General features: G+C 37.8%; 1 long non-coding RNA gene across 1 annotated transcript in view; it reads right to left on the reverse strand.

Moving 5' to 3' along the window:
* Positions 1–1,523: 1,523 nt before the first annotated feature.
* The window catches only part of LOC125485223, a 35,022-nt gene continuing 21,208 nt past the window's right edge, over positions 1,524–15,337 (reverse strand). Inside the window, exons 2-3 of the long non-coding RNA XR_007263961.1 lie at positions 5,792–5,872; positions 1,524–1,842 (exon numbers count right to left, since the gene is read on the reverse strand). This is a non-coding gene — a long non-coding RNA (uncharacterized LOC125485223). The remainder of the gene's footprint in view (positions 1,843–5,791; positions 5,873–15,337) is intronic.

Genomic DNA, 15,337 nt, shown 5'->3' on the forward strand with positions numbered 1-15,337 from the left:
GCTAGATTCTTGAGCAGAAGAGGAATCAAGGGTTTTGTGGAAAGGGAAGGAAAGAGAACATGAGAAATGTCAGTTCAGCTATGTTGCTATTGAATGGTGGAGCTGGCTCGAGGGACTGAATGGCCTATTCCTGTTCCTATGGTCTAAGGAATAGGAGTTGAAGTAGGCCATTTGGTCCTTTGAGCCTGCTCCACCATTCAATAACACCATGATTAACTTTCAAACTCATTTGCCCCTTCCTGCATTTTGTAAAGGTGCTGAGGAAATATAATTGTAATTACAGTCTGGTCTGATCAATCTCTCAGTTCATTCAGATCTGATCTAACAGTGTCAGACTGCTCCATTTCATGCAGTAGAAGCACAATAGAATCCATCAAGGAAAAAAAAAGTGCCCCATTGTCTAAGTATTCCAGTGATGACTTCTGGAATCTTTCAGTGTTTACTTTTCTTTCTTTTCCCACATTGCCCCCACCAACCCCCCAACCCCCCTCACCCCCCAGTCTTATCTCACTATTTTCTGTTTTGTGTGGCTCAAGTGCCTCTGAGACCCTTATCATTCAATTCGATATCTTAATTACTTTTTCCATAAGGTCTACTGTCAAGAAGATGGAGGTGAAATTTATAGAACTAGAGAGGTTGTTAAAGCAACACAAACCAAGTTGGCTCAGACAGAGTGAGAGGGGATAAATGGATGGGCTGCAGGTGGGAAAAACAAACAGCTGCAAATCTTAGGACCTGAAGCCAGAGATAAAGGGAAGGATTGCATAAGTGAGCAGACTCTGGTTTGAGGGAAAACTGGGCTCAAGAGTGATTTTAAACAAAACTGCAGATGCAGGAAATTAGAACCAAAATTGGAAATTGTTGGAAAAACTCAGCAGTTCTACAGAAAGTTCACTGGAGCTGAAATGTTAACACTGCTTTCTCTCCACAGATGCTGCCTGAACTGCTGAGTTATTGCAGCAATTTCCAAGTTTGTTAATTTAGGAAAATGCTTTTAAACCCTTTCCCAGCAACTTACTGAAAAAAAACCAAATCATTCTCCTAATGCTTCTTTCCCCTGCAAGTACTTATTTTCTATTAAAATCAGGAAGAGTGAAATGAACATGTTGCAATGTCGGAACGAAGAGTGATTGTAAGGGATTTTATTGATCTCGTTAAAAATATAGCCAAACTTATCCTACAAAACTGCTTTTTGCGTAAACTGGAAGTGCAAGTACTATCTGCCCAAGGCATTTTTAAATTGTTCTCTAATTAAATGGACCTGCTTAAAGATGTCACAGGAGAATGTGGTTAATTGCTTCTATTTTAAAACAATGTACTAAGCATTAAAATCAACTGAATATTTAGCAGCCATCACTGTTGCTCTTGGGCAAAACCTTTTATGGTATTATTTCGGATTGATTCATTTTTGTTTTGTTTTGTTTTAAATCAGATTCCTAATTGTTCAATTTAGCATCTCCCAAGTTAACCAAAACACTGGCTTGGGACATCAGAACCAACCCTTTGCAGAAAAACAATATGAGAACCATCACACTTCATAGCTTTATTTAAAACTGTTAACAGGTCACAAACATATTTAACAATAAGTACAGGGACTCCAACTAAAAGCAAAAAAAGTGACATATCTAATCAACGTACAACTGTGCCAACAGCAGTGTAGCATGAATATTTAACAAATGCATTGTACAACTTAAATTAGTTATCCATCATTATCAATTAAACTTATATATTCATGGCTTGCATCGGATAAGGTTGCTGTCTGGATGATTTAAAGTTGATTGTCACATTTTCATATTGTGACTTTTCTATTTTAAATTCCTGCGTCCACACTTAGTGAAAACTCTGTATGAAAATACATTATGCCAGTTACTCAATTATGGATAACTCAAAAGCAATTTTATAAATGTACAATTTCTTGCTCTGCCACTGTCTAATTTTTTCTTCAGGTTGAGGTTTCTAGCTTACACTTTCAACACTTTGGCTTCCAGCAAATCAACAGCCTCATCTCCTATCCCTGTTACTTCCGTGCAACATTGAGAGTAAGGTCATGAAAGATGAACTAGTTATTTTAAGAACACAGTATCTATGTATCATGCCTGTGCATTTGCTTGCAAAAGTATGTTTTATACTTGCATTCAATTGGCCAAAATATTTAATCATGGAAAAGTAAATTACAAGCAAAACACTAATTACAGAAATCAAAGGGTGACAAGTCCTACTTTCCACATCGAGGGAGACAGAGGCAAGAAGAAAATCAACAATAAGCAAACCTTAATGACATATAAAAATGTCAAATCATGCATGAACAATCAGCAATATTTACCAATAAAAAGAAAGCCAATGAAATATACACAAAATTTGTGTATATTTTTAGCTCTAATTTTGTTTTGTCTTCTAGGCTGAGGATTTATCATTGGGCATAAGATCTATAACAATAAAATTAAAAGAAAGGTTAAAACTTTAAATAAAAGATTCAATTTAGTTATACTGAACAAAAATATGTAACAATGTTTTCCAAGAATTCCTAACCACATGCTCCTAATTTGCATTTATGCATGTCCTGCCATTTTAAAGATAGAGAACGTCTGACAGTGAAACTGCTGGTTCTTTAGTGCAGATGTTGTTGGCTTAGCAACACATGCACACTGATGAAATTAGCTCCAGTACATGAGCTGATGACCCCGTGCTGACAAGGGATGCCAAACATACTTCTCAGATGAACAAGGTGGAATCTAATCAGTCTTTCACCTGCCTAGCATATGTTGTCCAGCCTCAACACTGTAGACGTGTGTGCAGAGGACGAATGCTTGTTATGCTGTCAGCTTGATGTTATCTGTCAGGTTACTGCTGGTCCACACACTGTTATTCAGCCTGGGAATAACAGCAGCAGCTTTTGCAACAAATGTGTTGATTTTGTCATTATCTGGCAGATTACTGTTGATTGCAGCAACTAGATATGCATAGCTGTCTACAACCTCAAGGGTTAAATTGTTGATTATGTTAGATAGTAGCATATCAGATGGTGGCAACACTCTGAACCATGACATTTATCTTCCTGATGCTGATGGTCAAACCAATCTCTTTACAGATATGAGCCATCCATTTGCTGCTGAAGGTGTTTGTCCATGTGAAATGCTAGTATGAAATTATAAACACAGCAAATCTCCAATTAATGTCTTAGCACACCTTTGTCTTGGAACTGAGGCAAGCTTTCCTTCAGTTCTTATAAGTAGATCAACATAATATGCTTAAGTTAAAGAACAGCAATGGCACTTCACAGGTAAATGCAAGGAAAAAGAACACAGCAATAAAGTTAAAAATTATGAGTGATGAAAACCATGACAGAAGTGACAGATTTTGAGAAGGTTTTAAGGTGGTCAATCTGGGGTGAGGAGCAATGATGGTGGGTTTTTTTTGGGGGTGGGAGGTGGGGCAGTAGAGACCCACAAGGACATTTAAAGGATATATCTTCAATACATCGCAAGGTGAGGAGGCATTATAGGTCAGTGAAAACAGTACTGACAAGTACAGAAAACTTAGGATGCAAGAGATGCATGCAATAACTATTTGTCAAGCTTGAGTTCATGGAAGACAAATAGAAGTAACTCAGCAAAAAAAAACTCGAGAGCGATGCATTATGAAGACAGTAGTCACAACAGCTCTTATACATATCAAGTCTGCAATTCTGATTGAACTTAAACAACAGCTGGGAGGAGGAGGAAACATCAATGCCAACAAAGCAAAGGTTGCGAGTGAAGCCAAAACTGATGATTTTGTCTTGACGCTAAGAAAGTGGAAAGTTATGATTCATCAAAGATTGCATATCAGAATTTTATAGCGATGAGGCAAATCAAGAGATGTAAAGGAGTTGTTTACTTTAATACACAGAAGCAAAACGTAACATATAGACAAGCAAAAAGATCAAACGGTCCAACAAACCTTGTATATAGCTTTTTAAGGTAACTGCAGAAGTGCAGTTGTAAAATTAAAAGAAATCCTTCTTTTCAGTGATATGTTAGCTAAGCTCAGATATATTGAAATAGTTGAGCCAAGGCAGTTCCATGGAGCAGGACAACAATTCATTGTGATTAATTGTGGTGAAAGGCAAAAACTGGTTAGGTATTACTACTTTTAGGCAGTTAGTTTCTTTTTAAAATCCAGATCTTGATAAAAATGAGAGAAGAGAATTAAAAACATTTTGCTGACAATGACCATATCTGCGGTGTATATATTAATACAAGCATAAAGCTTGATTTGCCTGACAACTAAAAACAAATTTTTACAGAAGAAAAATCAAAAACGCATGTGATGCTAAATAATATTAGTATTTCTACAGGAAGCACGTATATATAATGCTTAAAAAAAACTGTAAATTCCTATCATGTTGGAGACCAAAAGACATACTTGTATTATTTTCAGCAAACAATTCGAAACATGAAGTATAAATCTCTGATTTTTCATTTAACTAATAAAACAACTCTCCTCGTACAGTCTAATCACAATTCAACAAATAACACAAAGTAATTCATATCCTTGAATCAATCAGGGATTAAGTGGGTTAATCTATATTAAACTAACCTTGCAAAATTTCTAATTTGCATAAAATGATACCCATAATTAGAGATGAATGTTAGCAACCACTAATAATGAAGCCATTAAATTTCTGTGACCCAATTTACTGGAATAGCAACATTCTGGCATTCAAAAAAATTTAACCATGCTTACACAATTTTAGTTACATAAGCTTGCAATATTAACAAGCTAGTTTGAATATCTGACAAAACCATCATTAATAAAGTGACTTATAACTCAACCTAAAGCAAAAATGTATCTACATGTTAATTTGCATATAGACAGCACTTGCATATATACCAAAGCTTCCGGTGTATCTACAGAGTAATATTACTTTTCCCCACAGGATGGAAAACTGAAACCTGGATGCAGCCTATGTACAGGAGCAGCTAAATGCACATCAATGCAACAACTGATTGCCATTTAATTCTAGCCATGAACAAGGAAGGATTTTTGTGCAGCATGTACCAATCAGAGATTAATATACAGCAGGTCTGTATTTCTATTCTTTTCAGGTTATTTCTGCTTAGCATTTAGTGAGAACAGAAAATGATGTAATTAATCTCCAAACTATCCCTTTGCTATCAAATATATGACCAACGAAAGCAGCATGACTTCCTGGGAAATCATTTTAATTGCAGTTCTAAACACATTTGAGTAATGTCAACTTTTTAAAATCATTGAAGACTGTGGATAAAAGGAAGAAACGTTTTCTTTTTTCCAGAACCTGACAGAATGCATAAACTTGCACATTAGAAGCAAGAGACAAATATAGAACATACACAGATTTTTCTAAAATGTTTTTGCCACATGATACACCACACATTTAGCTTCCACCCATATATAGAAGCAAGGTATTTGCAGAAAGGGAATGTCAAATGGCCAAAGTTCAAGAAAAGATCACATGGCTTTCTGGGGAAAACATGAATTGTAAATAAAATGGCAAGGGGTTTCATCCATTAATTATTCTGTGAAATTGAGTTTATACTATTGTTGGATGATTGGTATATTATTTACACTAATGTACTTTTAAATGGGATAATATGACTAAGCTTTGCAAAAGAACCTTGAGAGCTCAAATGCTTTTCTACTCTGGAAATTCAGGGTGGAATTTAAATTTCAATTTTCTTACTCAATAACTCTCTTATTCGAACATTATATGTACATTAACTACTAATAATCATTAGATATTTTCTATTCCAATTCTTAAATTTTTCACCTTGTGGACATATGCTTCCTCGTAAATTAGTTAGAAACAACTTCACAGATTTGCTCCGTTTCTTTGTAGGTCAGGCAGCATCTGTAGGGGGGAAAAAAAAAAGAAAAAAAGAGTTAACGTTCCAGTTATTCATTAATTCCAATGAAAGGCCATTAATCTGAAATTGTTAACACCGTTTCCTTCTCCACAGATGCTACCTGGTCTTCTATTTCAAGCATTTTCACTTGTAACTTCAGATTTCCAGCATCTGCAGTATTTTGCCTTTGTACAAAAAGCTCGCACTAACTTACCTCTGATTGGTGGTCAAAGCAAATAAAGTTGATAACCTGTGCAGCAGTCATAACTTGACAAATCAAATGTCATTGATATATAGTAAAAATCAAAGAGCAAGTGAAAACTGATTAATACCCAAATCAGATCAAAGGATCACATCTGCAGTAAGCAGGTGAGGCTCAAAGGCCTTTGGCTGAGCCATTAAGCTGGAGGCTGAGCTGCGTACTGCAAGGGATGAAGGAGGAAGAAAACTTACCAGGATGCAGTCACCTTTTGGGATAGGGTTGTCTGAATTGTTATAGAGTCAGGCACAGCAGGATGTGACCGCAAATAAAGCTGTGGAGATTATGATGATAGTGGAAGATTCTCAGCCTTGTGAATGACTAACATGTTTGAGGTTCATGCAGCTTGTGTGGATGAGAGTGGGGTCTGCAATGTAGATGAGTGAGTTGATCATGGCATCATGAAAACTGTGCATGTTTTGTGGGGGGTAGTAGTAGAACAGTAAATGGCAGGTGAAAATAGTTTAGTTGGGGATTAGACACAGGAGGCAATAGTAAAAATACAGAAGACCATCTGCTCAGGGCTGGACAGAAACATCAGTAGGACGAAAAGGATCCAGTTCCAATGGTCTGTGGGGTAGACATGTGTCTATGAATCACGGATAGGATAACGAAAGAATTTTACATAGGGATTGAGAACAGTGTCAAAATAAAAAAAAAGCAGAACCTCAAAAGATAATCTCTGGATTATCACCTGACCATAAACAAACTGGCATAGGTAAATAAAATTAGAGTGATGAATGCACGGCTCAAAAACGGGTGCAGGAGAAGTGGGTATTCATTCATGAGACCCCGGCACCAGTACAGGAAAAAAAAAGGGTGGTGTACTGTGCAGGCAGTGTTCACCTGATATATACTAGGCCAGTCAGTCTGGAGAGCCAGATAACTAGCGAGTGACAGAGACAGCTCTGAGCTGAGCCAATTGGTGGTGACGGGGCACCAGGGGGTGACATAGGAGAAAAAAAAAGTAGCAAATCATAGAAAACCAAGAGGAAACAGAGCATGGAAAGAGACAGAGAGAGTGAGGAGATGCATTTTGGGAGGACTAGCACTGCTATGGAATACATAATGTACAGTAGGACCCTGGGAATTACAGAGGACTGAAGGGTCTTCGGTGTGCATGTCCTTGGATCCTTGAAGGCCACCAGCACAGGTGGATCAGGTGGCTAAGACAATATTTCAGGTAAAAACCAAAAGAACTGCGGATGCTGTAAACCAGGAACAAAAACAAAGTTGCTGGAAAAGCTCAGCAGGTCTGGCAGCATCTGTGAAGGTGAAAACAGAGTTAACATTTCGGGTCCGGTGACCCTTCCTCAGAGTTCTGAGGAAGGGTCACTGGATCCGAAACATTAACTCTGTTTTCTCCTTCACAATATTTCAGGTACTAGACTTTATTAGTCAAGGCACTTAATACAAGTTCAAGGACTTCAACCATAGCTGGAATGCAGTACTATGCATTGTTCTGGTCAACTCATAATAAGAAGAATGTAAATAAAACAGAGGGGGATATTTCCTGTGCTTCAGCCATGAAGACAGACTAGATAGGCCGAGGCTGTTTTCCTTAGAGTCGAGAACGGAACTCGATTAAGATGTACAAAATTATGAGGGACACGGATAGGAAGAAATCTCTCTCCTTGGAAAAGGGATTAACAGCAGGGGCCATAAGCTCAAATTAAGGGGCAGGTTCTGGACATTACTGCCTGAAAAGCTGGTACAGATGAGAATCCTCATATTTAAGAACAATTTAGATGGACACCTGAAATGCCATAGCATACAAGGTCATGGGCCACGTGCTGAAAAATGGGACAAAAGCAGATAGGTGTTTGATGATAGGTGCCGATATGATGGGCCAAAGTATGTCTCTTCATTCTGTAAAACTCAACGTTGAAGGTTTTTGTATCTAAGTGTGCACAACATTCAGAGAAAACAGTTGAATTTAGCACAGATGGAAGTGAATAGGCTTGAGCTGATAGCCATTACAAAGAGATGTGCACAAGGTAACCGCGACTAGGAGCTGAACATTACAAAGTATTTGACGTTTTGTAAAGACAGGAAACTAGAGAAAGGTAGTGGGGTAGTTCTGTAAATTAAGGTGTTATTTCTACAGTATTGAGAGATGACCTTAGCTTGATAGAGCAAGCTGTAGAAATAGGCAAGTTAAGAGGGGGTTAAGTAGAAATGTGAAAGGCAGTATCAATCTAAAAGAAAAAGCAAATAATTACGCAAAGATAAGTGTCACGTCAGAAGTTTGGGTTCAAGATAAGAAATAGCAAAGACGGACTAGAAAATTAACAAAGACATAAAAATTATAGTACAAGAGAAAGCTGGCCGGAAATATATAAACAGATAATAAAAGAGTTTCTCCAAATATTTAAAGAGGAAAAGTTTAAAAAGTGAGTGTTGGTCCTATAAAAAGTCAGACTGAAGAACTCATTATTGAAACTAAGGAAATGGCCAATGAATTGAGTAGGTATTTTATATCAGTCTTCACTAGTGGATACAAGCAACATCCCAAACATGGCGATTAATCAGAAAATGGAAGGGAAGAGAAGAGCGAACTCTGGAAAAATCAATCACCTAAGAAGTGATATTGAGTAAATTGTTGGAGTTAAGGGCCAATGTATGCCTGAGCCCTGATGGACTTCATCCTAGGGCCTCAAAAGAAGTGACAAGTATGATAGTTGATGCATTAGTTGTAGTCGTCCAAAATTTTCAGTTTCCGGGATGGTCCCATTGGATTTCAAAAAGAGGAGGAAGACAGAAAACAGGAAACTACAGATCAGTTTGCTTAACATCTGTCATAGGGAAAATGTTAGAAGCTGTTAGAAAGAAAGTTGCAACAGGGTACTTGCAGAAGTTCGAGATAATTAGGCAGTGTCAACATAGTTTGGTGAAAGCAAAATCCTTGGTAGTAGTTGTTGTTCAGAATTATCTGTGGACAGAGTGGACTTGTTCCTTGGTAATGAATTGGCTAAAGTGAAAGTTATAACTTGACCTAAAATCTCAAAGTCTGAGAAAGGTTAAGGGACAGTTACAGAAAAAAAGTTTCTAAGCATTTTTCCACCATATAGTTGGCCAAGGGCAAAGAATAAACAGAGGTCAAAGTAATACTACATACCAATATCACACTAGCTGAAATTTTCCTTAATTAAGAATTAAGATGCTGGAATAGTTTGAAAACTTAAATGACAGATTGGATAAATCCTGCACAATGAATTAACTGAGTGAATGTACTTTTCTTCTGTTTTATGCCTCGTTAACCTTGTGATCAAACATTTAAAATTGGTATTCTCTCTCTTAAGGGAGGTGTGCAACAACATTTAAAAAAAAAATGTCCTTTTAGTCTATTTTCTACCCATGATACTTCTGCAGAGCTGGCTGTCTTAGCTTCTCAGAAGAAGGGTTCCGACCCGAAACATCAGCTGTCCTGCTCTTCTGTTGCTGTCTGGCCTGTTGTGTTCCTCTAGCTCCACACTGTTATCTCTGATTCCAGCATCTGCAGTTCTTGCTATCTATGGCTGTCTTAGCCATTTTATTTGTGAATGATTGAGTGTATTTAGGTTTGAAGGGATCTAGTTTGTTTGCATAACTACAGTTAATAATTGATTTTTCCACTTGTTAAAACACAAGTCTGTTTTTAAAAACAAAGATTTTTCCTTTGTTTATTGTTAAAACCTGATGTGAATTTCATTTTGTCACAGCTCACTGGGATAGTGGACTGGAAATCAAACTTCACTATTCCCACAGTCAAAGTTAAAAACTTTATCAAAGTTTGCAAAATTTCCCAAGACACCTGTCTTTTCAGATGTAGGTTGACAGAAAGCACGGACAAGGTTTCTGAACTTATCAAGAATTACTATTTATTACAAATAATAGATCATAGGTACAAGTGAACAACAATGAACTACTGACATATAACTCTACTAGTCAAAACTCTTAACTTCTTATAAAATTCTCCCTACATACACACACAGATAGAAAAGAAAATATTGGAGCCATGGTTCCTATCCCACAGGATGTGCACGTTTTGCTTGTCAAGACTTGCTGTCTGTTGAGCTCTCTTCCCCAGGCACATTCGAATTGCTTGCAGGGTGAACAGAGCGAGTGCTTCACAATGTGTAAAGTCACTCAGCTACAGATTAAAAGCCACAGTTTATAGCAACCTGCGAGGGAGGAAAAACTAGCTTTTATTCAGATTTTTTTTTCCCCTAGAGAGAGACAACACCTCCCCTTTCAGAGCTCTAAAGGCTTCTGGTCATACTGCTTACACCCACAAATTATTCAGCTACCTAGGAGCCAATCATACAGTTGTTGCCAGGTAGAAGGTCTTTCTCATCAACTAATCACCACTCTACAGACCAATTAGCTATCTGTTGCCAACTGAATCTCACTTGTACATGTTCTCTGGCAGGAGCTCATTTATAACTAACCTTCCTCCACAAGCAGTATAAGAGCAGTGACAATGAATTTCACTAACCTGCTAAGTGCAGCAATACTTTCCACAATCTTTGGGTTTTATAATTTCAGTTCACGATCAAAAATACAGAAAAATAAAAAGATACAGTCTTCACATTTGTCCTAGACGGCAGGCAAATTAACTATCCTGGCGATTCAATTGGCCATTTTTACATTTGTGACAGCTCAGAGTAGTGAGCCTTGACTACGGTGCTCTTATCAGGTGTGACAGATTGACAAAAGTATTCTGGAAAATGACAACATAAACTGTACTCAGGATTTCTTACAGCCAACCAGGGAGTCAATTATTCTAGATCTGGTATTGCACAATGACATGAGTAACTAGTAACAATCATAAGAGTCACCAGGAGATACTGATCTCGTCATGGTGGAATTTCACATCAGTTTGAAGTGAATGTGTATGGGGTCTAAGACCAATGTCTTAACAATAAGTAAAAGTAACTATCAGGGTATGAAGGCAGACTTGGCTGATGCGAACTGGAAAACTTGGTTAGAAGATAGGACAGTAGAGTTGCACTGGCAAACTTTTTAACGAGACATTTAAATCATTTTCTGGAAAGATTTATCCTAATGAGAACACAAGACTTTGAGAAAGCTGCATCAGCTGAGGCTAAATTAGGAAGTTAAAGATTGTATCAAATTGAGAGAAACATGAAAAATCTGCAAAGATCAGTGACAGATCAGAGGATGAGACAGATTTTAGGATTCAGCAAAGAATGATTTTAAAAATGAAGAGGCAGCAAGTAGAATATGAGGGAAAGCTAGCTAATATTATAGAAATAATGTAAGGGTTTTTTCAAGTACTCAAAAAGGAAAAGAGTAGCAAAAGCTGGTCCTCTAGACAGCAAGTGTCTGGGAAACTGAATGGAAACCAGAAAATTAAGGCAAGGTAATGAACAGGTATTTGGGATATCGTTACTTTGAAGATTTAGAAAACTTCCCAAGAAAATCACGAGGTAAAATCATAAGAGAGGAACTCAAAACAATCACCAAGCATGGAGAATGTTCTGTGAGAACTATTAGACAAACACTGATGTCTCCAGGACCAGAGGTGTGCATCTTAAGGACTAGAAAGAAGTGGCTGCAGAGATACTTGAGATATTGATTATAATCATTCAAAATTCCTTATTTATGAAAGGGTTCCAGTGGATTATAAAATATCAAATGTAACATCAATCTTCAAGAAAGGAAGAAGACAAAAAAATAAGAAAATGTAGGTCAGATAAGCTAGCATCAGTTGTAAGGAATATGGCAGAATCTATTTTTATGGTTAATTACATAAAAAGGCATAGTTTTGTAAAGAGAGAAATCATGTTTAAGTAATTCATGAAAGCTTTCTGAGGAAGTAACATACAAGGTGTATTTTAAAAAGGAGCCTGTAGCTGTGGAGTATTTGGATTTCTAAAAGGATATTTGATAAAGGTGCCACATCAAATGTTACAACACAGGATCAGTGCCCATGATTTGTTTTATTCTCTCAAGATCAGGGTGTTGCTGGCTCGACCAGCATTTATTGCCCATCCCTAATTAGCCAGAGGGCAGTTAAGAGTTAACCTCATTGCCGAGAGTTTGGAGTCACACGTAGGCCAGACCAGGTAAGGATTGTAGATTTCCTTCCCTAAAAGACATTAGTGAACCAGGTGGGTTTTTTCTGACAATCAAACATGGTTCCATGGTCATCATTAGACTCTTAATTCCAGGTTTGTTTTTATTATTGAATTCAAGTTCTACCATCATGGGATCTGAACCCAGGTACCCAGAACATAGCTGAGTTTCCAGATTAATAGTTTAATCATAATACCATCAGGCTTTCACCTTCCCCACAACATAGTGGTGACATATTAGCATGGATAAAGGATTGCTTAGCCAACAAGAAGCAGAGAATAAGAAAAAGGATATTTTTCAGATTGATAAGCCATGACTAGTAGAGTGGCACAATGATCAGCGCTGGGGCCTCAACTACTTGAAATCTATATCAATGACTGGATGAAGGGACTGAATGCAAGGTAATGAAACTTGCAGATGACATTAAGGTAGGAAATTAAGTTATCAAGAGGTAGTAGAGGTTCTACGAAGAGATATAGATAGGTTAAAGTGATTGGACAACAAATTATGGTAGAAAAATGACAGAAAGAAAAGCATTTAAATGGAGAGAGATTATCAAACACTAGGATACAGAGGAGGTGGATGCCCTGGTACATGAATCACAATTACTTGGTATGCAGGAGCAGCAAGTGATTAGAAAAGAAAATGGAATGTTCCATTTATTACAAAGGGAATGGAATACGAAAGTATTAAAATTTTACTGCAGTCATACAAGTCCTTGGAGAGTGCACATCTGGAGTATTGCATATGGGCACAGTGATCTTATTTAAAAAGGGATCTTACAAAGAAAAATTGAACAAGTTGTGTCTGTGGACACTGGAGTTCAAAAGAATGAGTGGTGGTCTTATCGAAACCCAAGATTCTGAGGGCCCTGATATGGTGGATATTGGAAAGATGCTTCCTCTTGTGGGGAAGACGACAAGCCGGGGGCACAGTTTAAGAATAAGAGGTTCCCATTATGTGAGATTTTATCTTGTGTCAAAGGGTATATAGAATTCTCTGATTCTGTGCCCAGAGAGGAGGAGCAGCTGGTCTTAGTATTTATTCAAAGCTGTGTTATAGAATTTTTTTATAGACAAATGAGTGAAAGGTTATGAGGAGAGCGGGAAGGAGAGTTCAATAGAAAAGTGACATTGAGACCACAAACAAATGAGCCATCATTTATTTCAGCAGTGCTGCAACTATAAAAAGGGCTAAATGGCCTAACTTTGTTCGTATGTTCCTACATTTGTATACTTCAATGTTCTCACTAAATGAATATAGTTATTAATCTGTTCTACATCTCACGCTCCTGAAAGATTTATCATATTTCAGCAGGTCAACTACGTAAATGAACAGAAGTGAAACACCACGTATTTGAGAAGTCTGTTCTTCCAATATTTTGACTACTCCTATACAGTCAAAGTTTTGTGAAAAGGAAATCATGTTTAAGTAATTTATTAGAGCTTTTGAAGTAGTAACACACAGTTAAAATCAGTTGCTACAAACATTAACTCAGCTTTCATCCATCACAAATGTTAGAATTCCACTTTCCTTCTTACATTATAATCCATACTGACAGGAAAGGTGATTTCCACAAGACAACTATGTCTCTCATATTTTGGAACATGTAACCTTCTGTGACATGAATGAAATGGCATAATGTCCTTATCATGATGCGTTACATCAAAATTGTGGGTTTCCAGCCAGTCCTCTCAGCTACTTCAAAACGTAGAAAAACTTACCCAATAACATGTCATCCAGACTAATAATAAATAAGCCAATTAGTTCTTAACATATTTATATATTGTCACCTATAAAGGAGAGTACAGCAAGTAAACAGATGAACACATTCTTCCATATCCTTTAGCCAACTCGACATCCCAGGCCTTGTTATCACAGACTGCTTTCAGCACAGCCAACCCTTTTACACCTAGTTATGGTCCCCATTATCAGCTTATCTTTCTCCCTGGTATAATATCACCCACCCCTTTGTTTACCCAGCTGCTTTACTGTCCCTCTGGACTCCTCCTCCCATACTCTCACTCCTTTAACTACCACCCCCACCCTTTGTCTCCAACATATATAGCTTTGCCTAGCTGCTACAATTTCTGATGAAGGATCACCGAACCGAAATATTGACTCTGCTTTCTCTGTAAATGCTGCCAGAACTGCTGAGTTTCGCCAGCAGTTCTTAGATTACTATGCAGATACATAGTTGAAAGATCCCTGACTTGAAACCTCTCCCCACAGATCTTGTCAGGTCTATGGAGTCCCCAGCATTCTCTGCTTTTACTTCAGATTTCAAGCTTCTGTGGTATTTTACTTCTGTAGATCTAATGTTGTCTTTGTCTTTGAAATATAGGCATCCTTCTTTGAGGAACAATTATTTCCTCAACAATTCAATAATCAGAATGTTCTCATTTCTGCTATTCAAATGTTACACTTGTTCCTAGGCTGTACAGCAAAATAGAATTAGGAGCAGGAGAGCATTCAGCCCTTCGAGCCTGCTCTACCATTCGATACCATGTCTGGTCTTCTATCTCATACCATATTCTCCCATTCTCCCCCTTGATGCCTTTATATCTAAAGCAAAAATCACTCTCTTTCTTGAACATATTCAGTGACTTGCCTTCCCTAGTCTTCTGTAATAGGGAATTCCATCGGGTCAGTACCATTTGCATGAAGAAATACTTCCTGATCTTCGCCCTAAATGGTCTACCCCTTATCTTGAGGCTGTTCTAGTCTCCCCAACCAGGGATAACATCTAGTGTCCAGCCCTGTTAGAATTTTATATGTTTCAATCAGATCCCCTCTCATCCTTCTAAACTTGAAAGAATACAGACCCAGTCAAATCAATCTCTCCTCGATGGATGACCCGTCTACCCCCCACTGAATTCCTTATATGGCAGGCATATCCTCTCTTAGGTAAGGAGACCAAAATTTGCTCATTTCAATAGACAGGAGCAAAACCAACCCCCATCCCAGGCCCCAAGAAGACTTTCCACATCAAGCAGATGTTCACCTGCACATCTGCCAATGTGGTATACTGCATCCGCTGTACCCGGTGTGGCTTCCTCTACATTGGGGAAACCAAGCGGAGGCTCGGGGACCGCTTTGCAGAACACCTACGCTCGGTTCGCAATAAACA

Source organism: Rhincodon typus, chromosome 17, assembly GCF_021869965.1.
Source record: "Rhincodon typus isolate 14 chromosome 17, sRhiTyp1.1, whole genome shotgun sequence".
NCBI classification, from domain to species: domain Eukaryota; kingdom Metazoa; phylum Chordata; class Chondrichthyes; order Orectolobiformes; family Rhincodontidae; genus Rhincodon; species Rhincodon typus.